The sequence below is a fragment of the Sinohyriopsis cumingii genome, chromosome 6 (assembly GCF_028554795.1).
Source record: "Sinohyriopsis cumingii isolate HCF-2022 chromosome 6, ASM2855479v2, whole genome shotgun sequence".
NCBI classification, from domain to species: domain Eukaryota; kingdom Metazoa; phylum Mollusca; class Bivalvia; order Unionida; family Unionidae; genus Sinohyriopsis; species Sinohyriopsis cumingii.
The window spans coordinates 33,045,548-33,069,597 of NC_142966.1; the positions used below are offsets into that span (position 1 = coordinate 33,045,548).

A 24,050-nucleotide genomic window follows, 5' to 3' on the forward strand; every position below is an offset into this window, starting at 1 on the left:
ACTGGATATGAACTTTCATAAAATGACCATTGTTAATAAGAGCTAGTATGTCTCGGGATGTCATTTATAAATCGAAAGAAACATCGAGAATCTAAAGAAAGATTCAACGGGAATACAGAATTCTCGTCCTCCTGCTTAAACCGTTGATCACCAAAGTCGCAACTGTACCTTAAAAATCATAGTGTGACCCCAAACTGTACATTACATTGATTATTAAACACAGCCAATAGCATTATTGCAACCTGTGTTGGTTTTTCCGTTACTTCCTCATCGCAAATCGTTGACAGTCATGCATCGGGTACAAAATACATTGTCTGATAAATACTTGCAAATGTGGCTTATTAGCAAAATTATGTCGATTGATCCAACTAAGATGAAAATACTAAAAGTAGTTGAGATGTATTTTGCAACAAGGGGGATACTATTACAACAAAACGGTGAGCTCATAGATCATCATGGCGAAGAGCTGTTCGGTGGTACAATCAACCTGTCGACAACTATTGTCTTGATATCTTCTCCTTGATATAGGTTGTTTAGAAAATAAATCGTGTTACTTCACTCCTAACATGCAGACATTTTTTTGTGACTGTGTGTGACTTTGTATTCAAAATGGAATTAAAATGATAATGAGGGCCTTGATCTCCCTATCATGAGGGATTCGACTATTCTACCTTCTGAACAAATAAAACGCTCGGATCTTCAATAAAACGAAAGGCTCCAGTGGGATTCAAACCCACGACCTCCAGTTTACAAGCCTGACGCTCTAACCAACTGAGCTATGGAGCCGTAATTGTCTCATGCTTGAAACATATGATGAATGAAAATTAATTTTGAAAGTGATTTCCAGATCCCTCGAATACAAAACTGCAAACTGTTTCTGCTTGGGCTCTGGTTTGTTTATTCAGCTCCTATTATATTGTTTCGCATCGACCTTCTGTGCATGCGTAGTGAATTTAAGAGCGACATGAGTTCGAGGCGCCAGGAGATTAACGCAGATCCTTTGTACCTAGCACACGACTGTGAGCATCCAATCATTCAATTGAAAACCGATTCGAACTGCAGGGGCAGGTTGTTTTTTCATTCATACAGCTGGTTCTTGCTTGATACAATCTTTTGTGCATAATGTCAATTTTCCTCAAAGCAATTTAACCATGATTTTGTTGGAAACGTGTAATTGCTGGGTAAAACTAATGCACGCGGAGAGTAAGAACAGTCTCCTTCAACACTATCATTATTAGTGACAATGAAAACGAGTCTGCAGTTTGGACAAGAGTAAGCAAACTAAACATTGAGTTTCTTTGCTTTCTAATTTCCTTGGTACAAAAAGTCATTGTTACCATGAGGTACCAAGGAATATTTTACTTGTTCAAGAAAAATTAAAAATGTTATTAAAAGTTTTCGTAGATAAAACTTAAATGTGATGAATAAGAATGTTCATCTATTTTAAAACATTACATTCCGAAGGGTCCCAGATACTTTCTAAAGATGTCTCCTCTATGATTTACGTACGCAGTGATCGTGACTCAGAACTTCAGGAGGCATCTGAAAAGTCTGTCTCTCTTTCCCTCGATCCATCCCCCTCACTGTCTCTGTCTGTCTGTCTCTCTCTGTGCGCAATACTCGGAGTCGACTAGTTACTCCGTCAATTTTTTAAAGAGTTGTTTTCACATTATTATTGTTAAAACACTTATTGAGTTATATCGAAGAGATGTGTTTCCATTGAATGAAGACCACATTTGTCCTTTCCTATGACATGAACTGATAGACTACATATGTCCTTTCCCATGACTCGGACCGATTAGATAAGTCTATAACTGGAATCATCGCACGCTTCATTTCGAATGAACAGTTGACAGTGAAATCTGGCTTCATATTTTGGAAAAAATTAAACATTTCTTCAATTAGTATCTTTAATTTTCTTTTACAATTTGAGAAATTCATGACTGTCAATGCAGTTCTGATACGTCATTAAAGAAAACCAACATGTGCATGCACTTTTGAAATTTTGAAATATAACAGGAACAATGTTATGCACTCGACTTCAAGCAGATCCCTCTTAAAACTGAAATTGCAAATAATAAAAATTATGTAAGACTTACTCTGGGCTTTCCTTTTTTTCGTTTGTCTTATAGCATGCAGTATTAGACATTGATAGCAATCATGGAACCCAACCAACATACTCTACCTACATAGTCATAATTGCCGATGTACGCAGTGCCGATGGTACCTAACTATCATGTTATTGTTGACAGAGAAAATTGTTCAGACTTGTACTTTTTCAGAACTGCTAAATCGTTTTCAACTAATTCGTAGCGATGTTTCCCAGGGCGACTTCATCATTTTGGAATACTTAGTAGCAATTTCACATGGCACGTGTATACAAGAACTGCAAAAGATAAATCGAGATAGGGCTAGAGTTAAACTGGGCTTAAGGCTTAATACCAACAATGCCAACTGGAAAAATGATACAAATATTTTCACACTAACTCGAGATTGGACTCGACTTAAACTGGAATTAAAGCCTTCATAGAAGCATTGTCCACTGACAAAGTCATACAAATATCTTATGGTTAGATGTCCATGAAGGATTTAATAACTAGTGAAAACATAGCCTATGTAATCAGAGGTAGGTAAGTTTTATCGACCTGATATTAATTAGGCCAGTCAGCTAAGACATGTTAGTTTTCATTCTAAACTCCACGGGAGTGACGCAGCTATAATGTACAGTTGTAGAAAAAATGAAATGTATTGTAATTTTTCATCGAAGTTGTTTTCTTTTGTTTTCTTTTTGTTTTACAGTGTCCCTTGAACAGTGGGGAAATAATTTGTAATATTACGTTCTAATTAATACACGTTGACTTCATTTATTGATTACATTATGCCTTGTGGTTTGAGTTAATCTTGTAAAACCTTTATCCATTAATTCGTTGTTGTATCCCATTACGTGGATTACCTTACGTTGTGCTCACCGCATGTTGCATCGTCTCATCTTTCTATATGCAATAATAGCTCATAATTACAAAATAATTAGATACTCGCTGGTCGTCGTAGTGGCTCCATAGCTCAGTTGGTTAGAGCGCCAGTCTAGTAAACTGGAGGTTGAGGGTTCGAATCCCACTGGAGGCTCTTAATTTTTGTTTTTCACAAGCTCTGAGTTCTTTTGTAATGGGTCATTTTGATCGCTGATTTCGAATGTTCCGATCTGTCTGGTTCTTATAGTCTTTTAAATAACTTATACTAAACAAACGATACATGTCCGTTTTCATTCTAAATGTTGCAATGCTTGTTTAGAAAGCAGCAAAATATTTTTTTTTGAATTGTTGAATTGACCAGTTAGATATGTAACTGTAAAGTTGCGGAACTCATAACATCAATGACCACTGTAGTTTGAATTAGGTTAACTGCCCGTCTACGTACTGGGATAAAAAGGGAGAAAGACAAATAAAACGCAGGATTCAGGTTGTGACATCAGAAGGAAAACACGTTTGATGATCGTTCCGTGAATTTTTTTCTTCTTTTAATGGACTGTTTATCTGTTTTAATTTGTTTCACGTACGTTTATTCGATTCGTGTGATCACATTCATATATAAGTGAGAGATATTTTATGTGTGTGGATGACTTTAGTAGTTCATTTGGGATGGAACTTATTTATTCAATTTATTTAATTCAAGTGGTTCTGCCCCACTTGCAACTGACAAGCCTTCTTTGGATGATAAGTCAGTCCTTTTGAAAATGAAATTCCCAGTTTATACCCAGTTTGTGCAGTTACTAGAGCTAGGGTAAACAGAGCTCTTGTAAATGATGAATCTTGGTAGACTGTGTCGGTGCCTTACCTAAGACCAAGTCATGCAACCAATACTTGTTGACCAGAATATGTGCGTCAACAACATCCCCAGAGGCAATCCATTTGAGGAATATTAAAACTAAAACAAAGTAAAAACTTTGATAAAGTTTGTTTTACTCAATTTGGTCCGATGAAGGGTCACGATCTATGTCTGGATTTTTTCAGCAACGTATGTATGAATTAGGCATCCAGTAATTCTAGTCTAAGGTACAACCGAATTACAGTGGAAAGAACCTTTCCATCTGGGGATATAATTCTCTTTCTCTTGCCCGTTTTCAAGGTTGTCTTCTGATAATTATTATGATCTTTATAAAATTAAAAGAAAATGAGATAGTTAACTTAAATATTAGTACCACTGGAATGTAAAAATATTAAAAGAGTACAAATAATCATGAAATCAATTTAGCAGTACTGTCCCACCCAGTGAAGATTTAAACGATGGAATGCAATTGGACTGTAGTGGTTCGGAGCAACCAATCTTCGGAGTTCAGAAATTTATGAAGAATATGGACAGAAACTTAGACATATGTAACCAGTTTCAAATTTGCGACCACAACAAATGAATGAACTAAAACAGGTATTACCTGAACACGAGTACTTGTTTATACAAGAAAAAATAATATCTACAGTGACAATGGAATTGTACATTAACCACCTGTGAAACAGCGTCAGTTCCAGATAAACTCTCTCAAACAGGAATGTTTGGAAAAAGAAGTTAAGTATTTGCTGGAGAATGATTTCATAGAACTGATTAAAAACGACCTGTGTTCAACATGCATACATGTACCGAAACCAGACATTACCTTCCGCATGTACGCAGACTATAGAAAGGTGGACCGTCTGACTAAAACAGATTCATATCCATTGCCAAGAATCGATAACTGCACTGGAAATGAAAACATGTCATGCAATATGACATTCTGAAAGGATTCTGACAAATTCCACCTACGTGAAGGGCAAGGTAATTTCGGTATTCATGACTACAGATGGACATTAACAATATAAAGTGATCCCGTTTAATGAATATGATTATACCTGGTCTTGATAATTTTGATGCTTACATCGATGATGTCGTCATCTACAGCGACACATGGAAAGATCACTTAGAGACAAAATTCGGAAATTCTCTGACAGACTCACTGATTCAAATTTGACAATTAATGTAACCAAAGTGGCTTTTGTCGTACTTATGATACACTGCTACGACATTTCGTGGGACACGGACAAGGTAAACCTTTGGATTCTAAGGTCAAGGCTATCTCTGAATGCCCTCACCCTATCCGCAAAAATGAACTGATGCAGTATTTGTGTATTGCCGGATACTATGGGAAATTGTCATTCGTTCTTTCAATAATTGTTGAACCCCTGACAAAGTTACATTATAATTATTATTTGTAACTTTTGAGTAACTGGCATATATTATTATAATTTTAAAACGTGTAAAAGCATACAATCGACAGCGACTTGAACACTGAATTGAGTTCGTTTAGTTCCAATCTTTTCTCGCAAACAATTGAAAAAATGCAAATGATTTATGCCCAGTTTTTAATAAAAGCAGTTAGCATGCATTTGCGAAGCAGAGATTCAGTGCCAGTTTGACCCCTGTGGAAGCCCTGAGGCCCTTAGGCAGTCGAAATTGGGGGGCACCCCTCGCAAATTATTTCCTTAAAGGCAAAATCTGAAGTTAAAAGAAGCACGCATTCAAGACTTTTGTCAGACCAGCGCATTCGAGGATCTTAAAGTTATTCGGCACAATCGATTTGTTTGGACATTAGGGTTACTACTATGGCCGTAATCGGTTATAATTACCACATACCTGCAACGATATAGATACGGGTACGAATCCTCGTTGAATGGTAACTTTCAGTACAGATTATATATATATATATATATATATATATATATATATATATATATATATATATATATATATATATATATATATATATATATATATATTTTTTTTTTTTTTCCTTTTCTCTTCTTTCTAACTCTTGCTACAAGATTGTATTTAATTTTTATTCAAGATTGTTAATTGTACAGAATATCTTTAGGTACCGACAGGTTTTGATTAGGAGACTTAGTGTCTGTTAAGAGCGTAAAATTACATAATATCTATAAATATATGCATTTTTAGGTATTGACAATTATTAATAATAATCGTAATAATAAGAATTAATTTACCTTTGAATTAATTTCTCATTGGCTAATGGGGTTTGGCCAAATCTAGAAGAATTCAGTAACGTCCAGCTGTTTTGGCTAGGTTATATGAAGTTGCAATTTCAAGTAGTACGATTCGTCACGCGGAGTATATAGTGAATTATACACACAATAGAAGGCGTATATAAGGAAAGAGCTGAGCAATCAGACTCATTCCAATATTGGGAGCGATCTTTATTTCTTGAATTCCTATTGTATTTCTGAAGACGTGCTTTTTGTTGTACTTAGATATTGTTAGAGACGAAACCCATTTGTTTTGACTGTTTCTTTGAAATAGAAAATGCTCAGTATTTGAACTATAATATTATTATGGAACTGTTGTGAATTATTCAAAGGAGTTCTTGACGACGCCATCTTCATATCAACAAAAAACTATTGCTCGATGGTGTTGTACATAAAATTCGAAAATACTAATTAAAAGTAACGTAATGTTTGTAAATAAAAATAGTGGACATTTAATGCAAACATATTTATTCAACAAAAGAGGGCCAGGAATCTGTCGGTATTGCAGCAAGGTGGCGAAAACTACAATAATCAAGTATTTGGCACGTGTCAGCGATGTTTTGTTGGTATAACGTTATTAGCAACTTGATATCTGCTCTTTGTTTGGTGAATATGGGTTCATCAAAGTTCCGGCGACAGTGGCAGATTTCTGGTTGTTGTTTTTAGAATACATATTTTGAGAAGCTCTTGTTCTTTTGTTTTTCTGTAAAGATTACGTGACTTTGATTTATATTTTCGATTTGTTTTCTTACAACATTGGAAATGGTTCATTGTTCACGTAACTCGTCTACTGGACCTCTGATGACATTGACATGTAGATTGCGAGATTTGTGTAGTCATTTGACTAACAATTGAAATGGCGAGGTTCCTAGGTCATATTTCATCAACGCTGTAGTTTCGTCTTGTCGTTAGACAAAACAAATGGTATACTCACAATTTCTAAGAAAATAAATCACATTCCTATCGATTTCATGCAGGTGTATCTAGAGGAAAAGTCGTTCAAATTTGCAAGACCAGTTAGTAAGTGGCTACCCTATGCCGACACCGCATAATGGCAGTGAATTCCAACTTTTCGATAGTCATGTGATTCTGACTTTACACCCCAACATAAATGTCCAAATATAAAAAATGGGGTGGGTAGGATCATTGGGATTATGAGTAACCATTACATTTTATGTTCTCGGCACAAAACGAAATGATAAAAAATGAATTTGAATATTCAAGCTAAGTAGTATGCGGTAATTAGAGTTATCGATCTGATAATTGTGTTATGAGTCTATACCCTTAAAGTAATTAACAGATAAGAGTTAGAAGCAACAGACCTTGTAAAATTGAACAAATAATTTATTACCTTTAAATACAAAGTGAAAATTAAAAAAAGGAACGTATGGTAATGCGAATGAAATCCCAAATCATTGATACAATTACAGACCCAAGTCCTAAGATTAAAAGTTCTGAATAGACGTTAGTGAAATCCAAATTAAGTCCGACGCTGTAGGTATTTATGTTCATCTCGTTGCCCGTATCGTGATGTTTTACAAACAGTCTCTTGTTGAGCACGGTATTATAATTGCAGGTCTGAATTCACTCTAAATCGAAGTGAATTTCCCTGTCCAAATATTATTTTATAGTAGTACTCTGTATTTTCCAGAGGAAAAAAATCACTGAATTAAATATTTTAAACAAATAAATTCTATCCCAAATGATCTTTTGGACATAACAATAATACAAAATTGATTCTGCTTGATCATAAAGCACAATTGAATAATCTTTCCAGTGACAAAATTATAGTCTTCCACTTGACGTTAGGTCACAATTTACATTAGCTGAGAAAAGAAAGAATTTACGTAATAGAAACGAACTTTCTACAAGGTTCTTAATCTATACAAAATGAAATGCTAGCTATGATTAGAAATTCTGTTTTAAAAATTATAATATATAACTTGGACTATGTCAGGTACGCATAGTAAATTGTAGGGGAATTCCAATAACTTAGACCCAGACCCAAATGAACATGTTTACTTATATTAATAATGATCCTGATATTAAATCCATACACACGGATCATAGTTTACTATGTATTAGTTATTTATAGAATAACATAAACAAAATCAATATATCAAGTTAAGTAGAAAATAAACTTGATTTAAGGCAAGGTTATTTCCAATATACAAACTTACAATTGAATGAAATATAATGAAAGAAAAAAAATAAATAAAAAAAGAAACAATGGAAATTAAGTATGCAAAACAATTAAAAATGTATGAGATTCAATATTTTAACTTTTAAATTAACAACGATCACCTAAGACATCTATTATTAGTCACGAAAGATCTTAAGCGAGACATTTGAAATGTGGCGAGAAATGAAAATTTCAGTCGCAGATAATTTTACTATAATCTTTGGATGAATTAATAGCTTTCAGAATGATTTAGTTAATGCTTGTCCAGTAATATTGCAACCTTTCATAGGTGCTAATTGAATATATGTATATCTTTATTTCCGTCATCTTGAGTGCGAGTGCTTAGAGAGGTCCCCTTATAAATAGTCAAACGTCTTCATAAGACTGAATACCCAGAAGGATTCTGCTACTTGACCAGGGAAAGAAAGATTCAAGGAAAAAAATAGAAACCTTGATCTCCTATTTCCTCGATTGTCGCACAAGCCAACTGATCCATAAAGCCAGAGCCGAACCTTTCTAAGATAACGTGACCCAAAGTTGTATATGACATTGTTTATTAAACAAAACCAATAACATTGCTGCATTCTGTGTTGGTCTAGCATTCCATTACCTACTCACCACAAATCTTTTCCAGTTTCGCAGTAGGTTAAAATATGTAGTCCTATCAATGCTTGTAACTGTTATTCGATTAACACAGGTAAAATACAAATAAAAATGAGCAGTATCATAAACATATTTTGCAACGATGGAGGCACATTTAGGACAAAGTGTTGCGCTCACGGACCCGAATTTTAGTTTTTACAGAGACGATTTCAAATGCATTGTTTTAAAATACATCAAACAATGTCCTGAGTCACTTTGCTACCCTGCATATAATATGTGTGTGTTTGCATAGACAATTTTAAAATGGGATTAAAATTATCACGGAGACTTGGGACCTTGATCTCCCTTGTTTATGACCCTGAATCACTTTGCTTCCCAGAGGGCAATGAACACAGACGCCAGCACTTTGGATTTGTAAACAAATTATGCACACTCGCGTAGTAGGCGCTTTACGTTGTGGTTGTTTAAATTTATTTCTGAAAGAAGTAAAGGAAATTTTCCTGGACGGCCACATACCAGCTGCTTTGGCACATTCCTCGTTAACCTTTTGATGCAATGTTTCGGATTTAGGCTAGTTATACAAGAGACGCAAGAAAGGGTCTTTACAAATAACATGCAAGTGTCAAGGCATATACTGTCATCTTTTGCTGGTTATAAGAATGGCAAAAAATTTATTAACAATTTTACATCCTGGTATGCTCGAAATGTACTTTCTTAGTTCTGCAAATCCGAATTACATCAGCCACGTCATAGGTTCTCAATCTTGATTACACATTTCGAAATTGTACTGTAATTTCGAATATAAGTGTAATTAAATCCTCCTTACTGCACTCAAAATGAAATAAGCATTACGTTCCATAACGTCTTTTTGATAATTGCAATTGAAAGACTTCATATGTTATCACACTAGGATTTCAAACATTCAATGACAGAAACATAAACATATTTGTAGATGTCAACACGCTTCTCCCTAGCTTATTCAATCCGATGTATTTCATGTGGAATTGTCCCATATAAATCCAGTCCATAATCACGAACTTTCGTAGAATCGAAACAAATACCAAAACCTATTCATTCCAGATCAAATTGAACACTTGTTACAATGCGCATTCATTCACAATATGACTGCAGATTTTAGTTTTAACTAGACACGCTATTTTCTTTCGAAAAGTATGTCGAGCGCGCGACTAAGTTCAAATTTATCTGGGTGGAGTTATGTACTCAGTGATACTGTTGCTGTTGTGTAATAATGTATCTTCGCTTGTGTATTTAGTTTGTAATACGGCAAACATTCAGTTACTTTGTTTCTTGTAGTGTATTTTGTTAATATAATTAAGCATTAGGTAGAATACAAAATGAGCATCTAATAAAAAGGTTACTGCATTTATGGGAAAATATGAACTCGATTTGTCGGATGGTCGTGCAGTTGAAGACGTAAAGAGCAAACGTTCATCTCAAGCTCGTGCAGTATTTCCATTCGAAAAACTCGTTCATATTATCCCATAAAACTGCAGTAACCTATGATTATTTTGTTTAGTTTGACTCTGGAGACATTATGTGTTTTGCACAGTGAAGTGCATTAGGTGCATAGTATAAAGTCTTTGAACTACAGCACGTTCACAAATATACTATTTGTGTCTGCTATGCAGATGTATGTATGCGTATACGCGCGGACGTGTGTGTGTGTGTGTGTGAGAGAGAGAGAGAGAGAGAGAGAGAGAGAGAGAGAGAGAGAGTGTGAGTTGGGTTTGGTGTGCGATGATTCAACGGTAGCAACCCACAATTTCGACTTCCCTGCCTTTTGTTTCTGGTTGGACATTTAAATTCACTTTTGACCATTTTAAGATTAATACTTAGAATATTACTACCCGGAGGTTCCCATATATCATTAAAGATGTACGACGTGACCATAACACGCAACGTCAGAGGACTCTCCCTCTCTCTCTCTCTCTCTCTGCGCACTACACGGAGCCGACAAGTTACTTGGACAGTTATATTTATACTTTTATTCATTTGTTCAGTGTTTGAAACCCTTTTTCACAGATGTATCTAGGAGAATTGTTATCCTTCAATGTAGACCAAAAGGAATCATCCAACGTTGATTTTCGAAATGAACAGCTGAAAATAACATTTGGCATCAACGTTTTTGAGAGAATTAAACATTTCTTCGTTTGGTATAAACACATATTTGTTTCTTTTGTTTGACAAGGTGATAATTTGAAGATTGTCATTAGGAAGTTTCATTGACGAAAATCAGCCTGTGCAAGGATTTCTGAAATTTTTAATCATAACAGTAAAACATTGTTCAAGTTCGACATTGCTTAAAATTCAAAGTGCACAGAAAAAAAATCGTGGGAGAATTATATATTTAAAGACCAATGATGTTTTATTGTTGTTTGTTTTTTTCGTTTTTATAAATGCATGGAGTATAAGACGTAAAGAGCAAACGTTCATCTCAGCCATCAAGCCCAATTTTGTATTCATCGTGCATGTTCACAATTGCCTATGTGGAATTGTATCAGCCAATCAGATGAAATCTTATATTTTCGCGTTTGGAGACTGATCAGTGTGGACGATTGTGTATCGAACGATGTGATTTGCTCGCAGATTTTTTGAAAGCTGCATTTCCATTGGCTAAATAAAAGGTCATCATAACATGACCCTTAGGCGGTCGTCGTGAGATCTTCAGGTAGGACAGCGGCGATCTTAAGTTGTGCAAGGCTCCATAGCTCAGTTGGTTAGAGGGCCAGTCTAGTAAACTGGAGGTCGAGAGTTCGAATCCCACTGGAGCCTCTTAAGTATATTTTTATGATTTTATTTTATTTTATGTTTAATACGGCATCATCTTTCTACATTCACATTTTTCACAAGGAATGTTGTTTTGCAAAATATTTAATATCATTTAGTAAAATACAACGAATCAGTTTTTACGGTCAAACGTATAGTCCTCTGTGGAAAAATCCTCCATTTTGGTTTCCCAGTATTATCCGCCCATGGAACAACATGTTTACTTCATAGATGGAGGGTAAGTCTTTTACTTTGTATTGATTTTTGTTGGTAAGAATGTTATCTATTTCAACGTTATTTTTATGTTTTGACAAATATAGTACAGATCATCGAACAAGTCTTTTAATGATATTTTTAAGGCACACGGAGGAAGTCACAACTGACATTCCTTTCTTTTAAGGGCTTTCTAAAAGTAGTACAACAGTTGAATTCAACCATACCAATGGGAAAGAACCATCTGTCGAAAATGATTTTACCGCCTGTATGGGAAATCAAATATGTGAAATAGTGGTGTGTGATTGCCATTGTTTATTCACTTAACAGCGATTTACTAGTTCATTATGCTGCCAGCAACATCATCAAATATAAGATTTACGCGATCGACGATGTTATGTTAATGATCCAATGGGCTACGTGTCGTCCTTCACCGTCTGTATAATTATCAACTTCTAACACGCCGATGTCGACTTGATCCCTTCCAAGCAGAGTCTTGATCGAGGATGCTCCAATGTCTACGCGATACCCCAATGTGGCTGTTTCAAACGCCAAGCTTAGCTTTGACAAGTGGACGGTAGTTGCGATCTTAGAATCTCTTTTGTGATTCTATTTACACTACGCTGAATTTCAGCACTGATTGTCTTGCTTGTATTAGCGCCATCTGGAAATTCAACGACCTATCATTCAGACGCAGAGATTCCTTAGCGGCCCGTATGTTTTTCCCATTAAAAAGCAAGATAATTGCGGCTGGTAAAATACCAAAAAAAAGATTAGACCAAGTGGCAGCGGCACCAGTTATATTTCAAGTGGATGCCCGCTCGACGACGTCATCGGAATGGGGAAATATAACATCAAATTTCGGTCTCATTGCCGATACCGACATCATCATGGTCGTACTTTGAATTCTGTTAGCACGTATGAAATTACTTGGGCTGCGGAATCTATTATATTGTAACAGGCTTCACCAGGGTTGCCAGATCATTTTGGAGGGAGGCCACTTCGTTCATGACATCATCATTAAATATAACTCACTCGTCATTATCTTTCATTACCTGCTTTTTATTGTTACGTTCTCGATAAATCAATAGCATTCATCTTCTGGAGAAACTGTTTTCATTTTTATAGTAATTTTCCTCTATTTTCGTATTCGCTGGGGGACGATGTGATAGCGCCTTGATAGTTTTTCATGCAAAATCCTCTTCATTAAAATTCTGCATGGCCGTAGTTAACTGAGAGTCATGCGGGGGCTGGGTTGAAATCTCTGCATGCCTCAGTCGGGGCTTCTGCTCGCGTCGTCGGCTCTGGAGCTTGGATTTATTTCGACATGTCAGCTGTGGCGCATCGGATCGCTCCAACGTCGTCTGCGTGGTCGGTCCCATTGCCACGGGAATTCCCTTCGTTGGCTTGTTCAGTGGGGTAATTGTTTATTTGAATCCCGAGGTAACATTATCACGGGTTAATTGACGAGATTGTAATTGTTGTTTAACAGCATCACGCTCCTGTAAATATTGCTGTAGCGTCGCCAAGCGAAAATGCGATATTTGTTTAATTCATCTCTGATATTTCCAAAATGCGTCTTTAACTATTTTACTGAATATACTTTATGATATAATTTGTCCTTTTTGAGCATTCTTATAAACCAGGTTAAGTAAGAGCTCTATCTTACTAGATCCGGACGGATTTATGATTATCGCGCGAATACTAGCTGGCAAGGCCTTAAAGACGTGATGATTTTGTCTTTGAAAAGTCAACTTTGTTGAACTCTGGCATAAATGCCTTCGACAGTGAATGGGACAGATATTCTAGCACAAATATATCCGTAGGTTTATTTTGTTTACGATGCGGAACTCGTACTAATACACTGTACTCGCATTTAGTCACAATTAAAAATAAACGGCGCGCATTGACCGAGATATGTACTCGATGTAGCGCAAAAATTATTACTTGATGTGAAGTAAAATTACACATGGCAACGATATCGCATCCACGCTGGTGGGTCCGGCGATTACATTGCTTCCGTGGTCGAAATACCCAGGACAGAAATATTTGTCGGAGGATAATTACTGTGGCTGTCGTACTCCAATGGGTTGGATCTCTATGATTTTCCGACATGTAGTGATATTTCAGTGAACGGAATGGACGACACATGATATCGTCATGACCTCGCTTAAAGGCATCATGAAGGAGAAATAAATGCGTTTATGAAACGTAACGATGTTAACATTCGAAAGACACACGCTGGTGTTTATCGCGATCAAACCATTGCTAAACGATTTAACTGTACACTCAAGGAATGATTATTCGGACATCAATACGCCACGACATGCTGATGCGAGAACGCAAGATATGCGTGCAATCAAAATAAGGTTTCAAGAAAGTCATTATAAAAATTAAATAGCATAGCTGATGTAGAAGAAGAATCCCAGGCGCATATAACGGTCTCATGATTTTTTATTATTTCATGCACATGTGTCCTTAATGATAAGAAACGCAAGATATGATCATGATGCACATGTCGAAAACAAATAAATAAATGGAGTCCTCTTTCGCATTTAAAATACTCCAGTAAATCTACACGTATCCAATCTTTAAAAAAGATCTACAATTTTGGCATGGCATATGGAAATCATTTATATCTGACGTGTGTGCAACATCAATTGGCTGATCCACATAGCTCATTAAGAATCAAATTTATTTCCTTGAAAAGTTTAAACAGGACCTTTTAAGTATAATTCTATGATGAAAATAACTATCTGTCATGTCATGGATGTTCTAGCCATATCTTTGTTCATCAACACTGCTTAAACAGCATGATAGAGAAATATTAGCATGAAAAAGATGTTGTCTACCAAATCAATTGTATTATTATGCTATGTGAATAGCTTACTTGTAATTTTGTAGATACAGGACACAAGTGCTGTTTCAAAGAAAGACTCAAGATGGAGATAACATTATGCTTTCAGCATGAATATTTGTTTGATAAGACATCAAATTTAAATGAATGAGTTTTGTTAACAGGGTTCATCATTGTGCCCACCATTGAGGCCAGGGTGAAATATTTAATAAAGATAACAACCGGTTTGCACTGCAATATTGAGATTTGCGTAGAGATTGCCATTTGAAGTCATACTTTGATCAACAAGTTTACCTTGTTACTTATTTTTGACCTGATTTATTCATTTAGTTTTGATTGTGAAATTCTGAGTATGATAATCGGATCCAAATTACAAGAGGGTAAGTATATCTCGTCTGGCACCTGGACGACCATATTTCAAATGTAGAGCAAATAATTAGGACAAACAGAAGACGTAAACCAAGTGTTATCACTTACTTTCCAGTTTGTACTGATATCATACGAAATCTGTGAAATATGTCACCTGGCGAACGCCGCTGTTGTTAACATCACTAATAAAAACTGGGTGTTACAGTTATAATCGCTAGAGTAAACCTTGAAAATAGTTTATGCTCAGTGTGGAAATTGCAACAGGAGATGTTTAATTGTGTAACTATGCGTTCAAGACATACACACTTGCCACTAAATTGTGGGTAGATAAGGTATTTTTTAAAACAGTATATAATCGTTTCTCATGTATTAAATTCTTATGGTAGTAAACCATGTCCCATATCATATATAAAATTTTGAGAAATTTGCAACATGCAATAAATGAAAATTTGGTATACATATGCATGATTTGTTAATGTAATTAGATGAACTTTGTAGGTCTAAATGTGTATGCACTATGTATGTAATCGACACAATAAATTATGTTTAAAGTTGATTCGATGCTAACAGAGGGGATATAATTTTATCGCTATTTACATTCGATAAATAAATTTACTTGATTTAAAATATAGATTGTTTAAGTTTAACATGTCATGTTTGAACTGCAGTTAGCTTTACGATCAGATGGACGAAGAGACTAAAGGGGATAATATTAGTGACGTGTGGGCACTGCGGGGTCATTTGGAAATTAATATTAGCCGTAAACCTGTACGAGGATGGTACCTGGTGGTAATATCATAATTATTTCGGCTCCATATGTTTAATATGAGGATTGTACATGGGATAGACACAATTATATTTACACATACAAACACATACTATCAAAAGAAAAGGGGTTGAACGAATCTTAAAGTTTTTGTTGTCAATATATACGTCCAAGGTAATGTTGCGCATTTCAGAAATTTATAGTGAAACTAACAAGCTTTTACAACATCATCGAAAGTGGAATACTTTATTTCATGTCCTACCCAGGAAAATGTAGACTCCTTAGAAAGGGATGAATAATTCCAGCTTGCCAGAAAATATAATCTTTCTGAGGCAAAGACTCCTTTAAGAAAGCAAGAAATAACAAATATCTAATACTTGCTGGGAAAGAATGTTTCTGATAAAATTGGTTTGTATTTGATTACTGAGTCTTCCTATGGCTCGAACTTAAAAGTTATAAAATTGTACTTAAAAAACAAGAATGAAATAGAGTTAATAAAGCTTGAGCTTCAAGAGAGACAAATGCAATTTGAGAAAGAGAAAGAAGAGAAGCATTTGCAGTTACAGAAATACGAAAAACAAATGCAATTAGAAAAAGACGAGTTAGAGAGAAATGCAATTGGACATTTATCAATGCACAGTAACAATATTAATGCGCACATGGCATATCCCAGCGACCTTGGAAATTCATCGCGCGCTCGTCATTAGTTTAAAAAACAATACAAGTTTTTGTATATTTAAAAGCGAAATTCGGAGTCATATTGTAAATGAATGAGCATTCAAACAACTGTTCCAGTTGGTTTGGTATAGATTTTGTTTTTCGGTCGATTCAACTCAATTCTGCGTTTGATGGAATGCATTTATTAGCCGGGACAATTGCCTATGATGTTATTGGGAGTTGGGCATCGGATTTACTGGGCAACTAAAAGCCGTATTTCTGTTCTGTCCTTGACTGTTTGTAATCATAATATGGGCAAAAATAAGAATCTTTTTAATTTAAATTATCAAAAAGGTATAATGGAATATCAAATTTTTTTCTCATTTTGAATGCGATAAGGAGAACATGACTTCCGTTGGAAATCTAGTCGAAATTAAAGTACAATTTTGCGATGTTTATCAAGTTTTGGATCACATGACACGGGAGGTGTCATGCAGGTTTACAAAACTAAGAAAATGTACATTTTGAGGAGATTCAAGATTAAAAAGTGTTAGTATATTTATTGCAATGCTTATTGCCACGTAAAGAAAACATGTTTATGCCCTGTCATTTGCATGCTCTTTGTTGCAGGGACCCAAGTTATGTGCATGCCCTGTATGGCTTCTATCGCTGGGTTAACATTGTATCAAAAGGTTAAACGGTTTAATTGCCACCCAGATGTTGTGTAATAGTCCGTTTAGCCAGTGGATATAAGACTGTTTTGACCAAAATATTCAGTTTTAATTTTCTCGAATTTAGTGGTTTGACTGACATGTATAAAGATACGTACCTGATAGTGATGTGATAGCCCATGGCCCTAGTATGCGTTGTTTTGCTATTTGTATAGACCCTGGTCATAGGCTGAGCCATTCTGTTTATGAAAATTTACGCACATTTGTCCTAAATAAGTGTTTAAATGATCAGAATGATATTATCAATACTGCACTTCTCACATTTTTTTTGTGGGTATTGCGAATATTACGTTTAGTAATTTCCTTTCCTGACAGTTTCCTTGGTGACTGAGTAAACTCGTAACACATCTTTAAATTTTATCATACCTAGTTTCAATTTACGAAACAGCTTTCTTAGTTTAGCCAGAAACCAATCAAATAAACCAAAAGCTAAATCGTCTGCTACATGAGCGTACATTGTATTCAAAGTTGTTGCTGATACATGATACTATTTTTAGACACACGTGTAGTGCATTATGAAGCCGCGTAGTATGGAAAAAACTGCACAATTTTGGCAAAGTAAAGTTAATGGAAAAACAAAAGGGCATATCAAAATGCTGAATATGCATCTCAGTATGGAGTGATGCCAGATACATCAATAACACATTGCATTACAGCTCTCTCTGATGTGGGGTAGTAATTTATGTTCTGGTTCACAGAGGAAAACTGATTCTTTCTACTTTGGTAGCAATTTGCCTTTGTGGTTATACTTATCATGTATATACCTGCATGGATTAGTAGAGAATAGTAATATTTATCAGACTCACTTGTTGGTTAGCTCTGAAGTTCATCTTGTATATTCAAGCGACAAAAGAAAAATCATTAAAAAAACGTAAATGATTTCTACGGGGGGGAATTATTTAATACATGCTTTCATTCTTGTTGAACGATCATTTGGTAATGAAGATTCGATATTTCTACAGAACGTTGTTAATGAAGATTCGATATTTCTGCAGAACGTTGTTAATGAAGATTCGGTATTGCTACAGAACATTGTTAATGATGATTCTGTATTTCTGCATAACGTTGTTGATGAAGATTCGGTGTTGCTACAGAAAGATGTAAATGAATATTCGATATTTCTGCAGAACTTTGTTAATGAAGATTCGATATTTCTGCAGTAATGAAGTTTGTTAATGAAGATTCGGCATTGCTGCAGAGCGTTGTTAATGAAGATTCGGTATTTATGCAGAACGTTTTTGATTTTCATAACAAAAAGAAGGATCAAGGAAAACATTGATTATTAGTCACGAAAGATGAACAAACAGTTGAACTGTGGAAACAATTTAAAGAAGTTCGGTCTATAACTTTATTATTAATCATTGGATGATTATACAGCTTTCAGAATGAACATCTCAATGTTTACCAATAATAAACATTTTCAACTGACTGTATGTATATCTTTATTTCTTTGGTACGAATTTAATATTTGTGCTACGAGAAGTTGCCGAATTAACAAAGCTCTTGATAAAATCGAATAGCTCTTGATAAAACCAAGAAAGCGATTCCGACACCTAATAAAACCAAATACCCAGAACGATTCGGACACCGACTATGACAATGACAAGAGAGATTCAAGGAGAAAACAGAAACCTTGTCATCCTTTCTACGAGGTCGATACACAAGCCAGTTAAGCCATAAAGCCACAACATTGCCTTACTAAATATAATGTGTCCCAAGTTTGTGCATGAGATTGATTATTAAACACAACCAATAGGCTTATTGCAATCTGTGTTGGTCCAGAATTCCGTTACCTGCTCACCACAAATCTTTTTCAGTCCCGCGGTGGGATAATATGAAGTCTAATCAATGCTTGTAAATGTACGTCGATAAAAAAGAAATTCTGCTGCTTAACATAGATAAGAAGAAAATAAAAAAGAACATTATTGTAAATATATTTTAGAACGATGGAAAAGCTATTCCGTCAAAGTGGTACGTTCATGGAAAATCTGTGCGCAATTGTTTGAGTAGCAGACTGCTTGATAAGAAGGTTACGCTTTACAAGGGCGATTTTTGATCTATTGCTTAAAAACATTCATCGAGATCCTGAGTTACTTTTCGACCTGTAGGCAATGTGTGTGTGTGTGTGTGTGTGTGTGTGTGTGTGTGTGTGTGTGTGATGAAAATGGGATTAAAATCATCATAGAGAATCGGAACCTAAAACTTCGATTTTTTAAAATAAAAATGAGATCCCTAGTCACTGCTATCCTGAAGACAGTTTGTGTGTGTGTATGTGTGTGTCTGTGGTGTGTATGTGTATGTATGTTCGAAAAGGGATTAAAATCATCAAGAGGACTTACAACCTTGATCTCCATAGGCCGCTCTAGTTTCTGAACAAATGTATTATTGAAAATAGAACACTCGGACCTGCAAAAAAATATAAATGGCTCCAGTGTGAGTCGAACCAACGACCTCAAGTTTACAAGACTGGCGCTCTAAGCAGCTGAGGTATGGCCCCATTGTCGTTTAATATTATTTTTAAGGCAACCAATGTATGGAGCCGCAGTTGTTTCAGAGAAATGCTGAGCCTAAAACTTGATAAGAAGTTTAAGCTTTACAAGGGGGATTTTAGATCCACTGTTTAAAAAATTCATCGAGATCCTGAGTCACTTTTCGACCTGTAGACAATGTGTGTGTGTGTGTGTGTGTGTGTGTGTGCTGAAAATGGGATTAAAATCATCATAGAGAATCGGAACCTAGAACTTCGTTTTTAAAAAAAAAAAGAAATGAGATCCTGAATCACTGCTCTCCTAAAGACAGTTTGTGTGTGTGTATATTTGTGTGCATGTGTGTGTGTGTGTGTCTGTCTGTGTGTGTGTCTGTGGTGTGTATGTGCGTGTATGTTCGAAAAGGGATTAAAATCATCAAGAGGACTTACAACCTTGATCTCCATAGCCCGCGCTAGTTTCTGAACAAATGTATTATTGCAAATCGATCACTCGGATCTGCAAAATTATTAGTGGCTCCAGTGGGCGTCGAACGAACGACTTCAAGTTTTCAAGTCTCTCTCTCTCTAAGCTGAGGTATGGATCTATTGTCGTTAATGTTATTTTTAAGTCAACCGAAGTATGGAGCCGCAGTTGTTTCAGAGAAATGTTGAGCCAAAAACTTTTTAAGAGCTATTTACGGACCGTACTATTCGGAAACTTGCTTTTGACTCTCATTTATATATTCGTCATGAATCTTGTCTAATCAAGATGCCAAAATCCGTAGTCTGCTTCCATGTCATGAATGCAGATGTAAAAGTGTATACATAAAGGCGATGGTGTTAGGGTTGACGAAGATAAAGGTTTCGAAAAGTACCATGCATAACGACTAAATCATTTGGAACTACGTGATTTACCATTTGTTTTCTAGACCGTCTGAATCATGGTAGCGGTTGAATACTAGAGAGTAAAAATTGGCTTCATATTAGTTGAAAGAATTAAACATTTCTTGAATTAGTATAGACAAGTATTTTTTTCTGTTTGTCAACGCAGTTTTCATGTTTTCCAAAAGACTATCAAGCAATGCAAGGACTTTTTCACATTGTCAAAAAATGACTTCCAGCTTTCTTGAAATTGAAAGTGTACTGGAAAAAAAATCTGTAAGAAATATACGTTAAAAGAATAATTGTTATCTTTCGTGTTTTTCATTTGTCGAAATGTAAGATACGGAAATCCAACTTTCAAACTAATCAACATGCCGAAATCCGTACTCTGCCTCCATCTGTATGGATGCAGATGTACAATGTTATACATCAAGATCATGGTATTAGGGTTGACGAAGAAAATTGTTTCGAACAGTACCATTCAGAAAGACTAAATCACTTGGAACTATGTGGTTTACCATTTGTTTTCCAGACCGTCTATATTATGGCAGCTAAGTTATGCTACTTCTCATTCTTGCCGCCACGGCCGTGATGCAGCTAAAATGTATAAACGAAGGTTTCTTGCTGACTGAAGGCATCCTAATTTTCATCAAACAATAACGTGACAATATTATACAAATTGTTTTAATTTCTCAAATAGCTTTTTCTTTTGAATAACTCTTGAAGAGTGTAAATCAACTGCACTACACGTTCTAATTTATACATGTACATGGTCGCCCGCACATAAGGGTAACTTGAACCTTTAAACATGGTTTGGCTTACAATTTCAATATCAACATATTGCCCCACCCCCTCGGAAAATTGTTCTGATGTCGCCCCTGTACACGTTTACTTAATATATAGATTACATAAGGCCTTGTGGTACGAGTTAACTTTGCAATATCTTTATTCATTTATTCGTTGTGATATAGCGATATAGGGATAACAATACATTATATGCACGATATGTTGTATCGTGTTGTAGTAACAACAAAATACTAATGCTCTCTATACTTATCAATGCGTCATTGTATTTCTACTTAAAAAAGAGTTATTTTTCAAAGTCTCTGAATATAGACGTTTGTTTTTAGTAGTATTGAGAAGTACTTCAAATGATTTATTAGCTGATAGATTTCACTATCCAGTGGACAACACACAATCAGTATTACATATACATAGGATTCGAAATGGGCAGAGCTTGAAAAGTAGTGATTGCTAAGTTTTAGCGATGCAGTAGCAAATTATTACAAAGAATTAGAACATCTACATTTTTAAAAACGTGTGTGGCTCCATGGCTAAGTTGGTTAGAGCGCCAGTCTAGTAAAATGGAGGTCGAGGGTTCGAATCCCTCTGGAGCCTGTCTGTTTTAGTTTTGGAAGAACCTGTATGGAATTATTTGTTTCTAGCCGTGGGTCGCAGATTCGTTACGTCCCACATTAAAAAATGCATTTCTGACTAAATGAAATAGTGTTTGTACAAGTGCCGATAAGTAGAACATGTTAGCTAGATCAAGGAACCATTACACATTTCGTTACGTGATCTGCTGTGTATTCAGTACAGGGATTTGCACGATGTTCATAAGCATGGACGCGAAATTAAAAGCTGTTTGACATGTTTAAATCAGGCACGTTTATGTACGACATACGTAACCCGAGATCATTATTCCTAATTTAATTGTAACAAGGGGTTTGATTTGATCATTTCCGTTCAGCTGCATCGAATCAGATAGCTGGGCATTATATATCTTTTCACGTAACTAAATATGCCAAAGGTTGAAGTGGAGAGAAGCGGATCAATTCTTGGCACACGAAGATGGTATGGCGTGCGTCCTTTTGCGGCTTGATTTAAGATGTCGAGTGTTTCCATCTTTGTGGGTCAAATTTACCTCATTGCTATGTATACATGTATTAGAGTTTAAAGGTACTTCCGAACAACAATACCTGTATGATGGCAGTCTAAAGTAATGTTCTCTCCTCGCTGTTGAGAATAAATGCTTTAAATCTAGTCGACGTCCATTGTTTTGGCTTTATGTACCGATTTCGGTCATTTCACCGTGTCTTTTAGCCAGGCGACTTTAAATAGACACATCAGAAAGATTACATCGTAATTAATTGTGAGAGAAATACATAAATTACATTACCGTAATTAACAACAGGCCATAGTATTAGCTGCCACTAAGAGAAACAATTGTTGTTGACATTAAAACACTGAAAATAAACACTAACATGGCAATCGGATTAAAATCATGTCTCCACTGTCCAACATGAATATGTGACAGCTACCGCTTAGGGGTCATCTTCTGATGACCTTTGAATTAGCCAATGGAAATGCAGGTTTCTGAAATCTGAAAGTTATTAAAAACGTTCGACACGCGTTGATACTGTTCAGTTATTCTTTTCAGTCTACAAAACGCGAAGATATAAAACTTTATCTGACTTACTGATAAAAGTGGCGATTATGGAAATAACATTTGTTGCGACTGGTCATACAAAGCAACAAAAGGAAGCAAAACCAACACGCTTTTTTAAACTTAACAAATAATTTAATCATCAGAGTTATCACTGAAATGTGAGAGGAACTTACATTATATTGATGTGAATCCAAAGTAATCTTGAAAGAATTGTATTAAAATCCAAACGAATGAAAAGTTCCATATACATTTCAGAAACGGAAATGTATAATATTATACAGTACTCCAAAAATTGAACAATTTCTATTTCCACCGAACAGTCCCAGCAAATGCTGTATTCTCTCAAATAATATCTAACTACAACATAAAACACGTATGCAGACTTTATGTTACAACATAAACACAAGAAATAAGGACTACTCTAAGGAAAGAACGAATCTGATTGGTCAATTCTCACTTTATTACCACTATTTGTCAGAATGTACCCTAAGAGACATATCTTACTACTCAATCTAATATTTCAAAATACCTATTCATGTGACCGAACTAAAAATTGACTCATTTCTTCAAGGATACTACATGACCGATCTGTCCCATGTGATTTTAAAAGGATGAATCTCGCAAACAGATTTACTAATAATTTTATTATTAGCAACTGTCAACAGATATGCAAACATCTATTTGTAGATCCTATTCAATGATGAGCTCCTTAATATTTTAAAATAGAAAAAATGCACGTAAAAAGTCAGATTTAGGTAATCATTACAATTTATAGTCATCAATAAAAATGACAAATAAAAGACAATATAATATACTAGGAGTTACACAAAACATGAACGTAACACATCAGAACATAACTTCTACTCCGGCGTTGTCACATCGTCACATGGGACAGTGAAGATATGATTTTAATCGGATTTATTCAAATGTATTCTGTTTAAACGACCCTTGTACATGTATTTGTAAACTTACTCACATCTAATAGCAATGATTGCAATAATTTGAATGCACGACGACAT

General features: G+C 35.4%; 4 non-coding genes across 4 annotated transcripts; 3 read left to right on the forward strand and 1 right to left on the reverse strand.

Annotated features, from left to right (window-relative positions):
- Positions 1 to 712: 712 nt before the first annotated feature.
- Positions 713 to 786, reverse strand: Trnat-ugu (transfer RNA threonine (anticodon UGU)). Its single transcript has one exon. It is a non-coding gene; the product is annotated as a tRNA-Thr (tRNA).
- A 2,266-nt stretch (positions 787 to 3,052) lies between these two features.
- On the forward strand, positions 3,053 to 3,126 carry Trnat-agu (transfer RNA threonine (anticodon AGU)). Its single transcript has one exon. It is a non-coding gene; the product is annotated as a tRNA-Thr (tRNA).
- Positions 3,127 to 11,572: 8,446 nt separating this feature from the next.
- Positions 11,573 to 11,646, forward strand: Trnat-agu (transfer RNA threonine (anticodon AGU)). The gene has a single exon. It is a non-coding gene; the product is annotated as a tRNA-Thr (tRNA).
- A 10,260-nt stretch (positions 11,647 to 21,906) lies between these two features.
- On the forward strand, positions 21,907 to 21,980 carry Trnat-agu (transfer RNA threonine (anticodon AGU)). Its single transcript has one exon. It is a non-coding gene; the product is annotated as a tRNA-Thr (tRNA).
- The last annotated feature ends 2,070 nt before the right edge of the window (positions 21,981 to 24,050 follow it).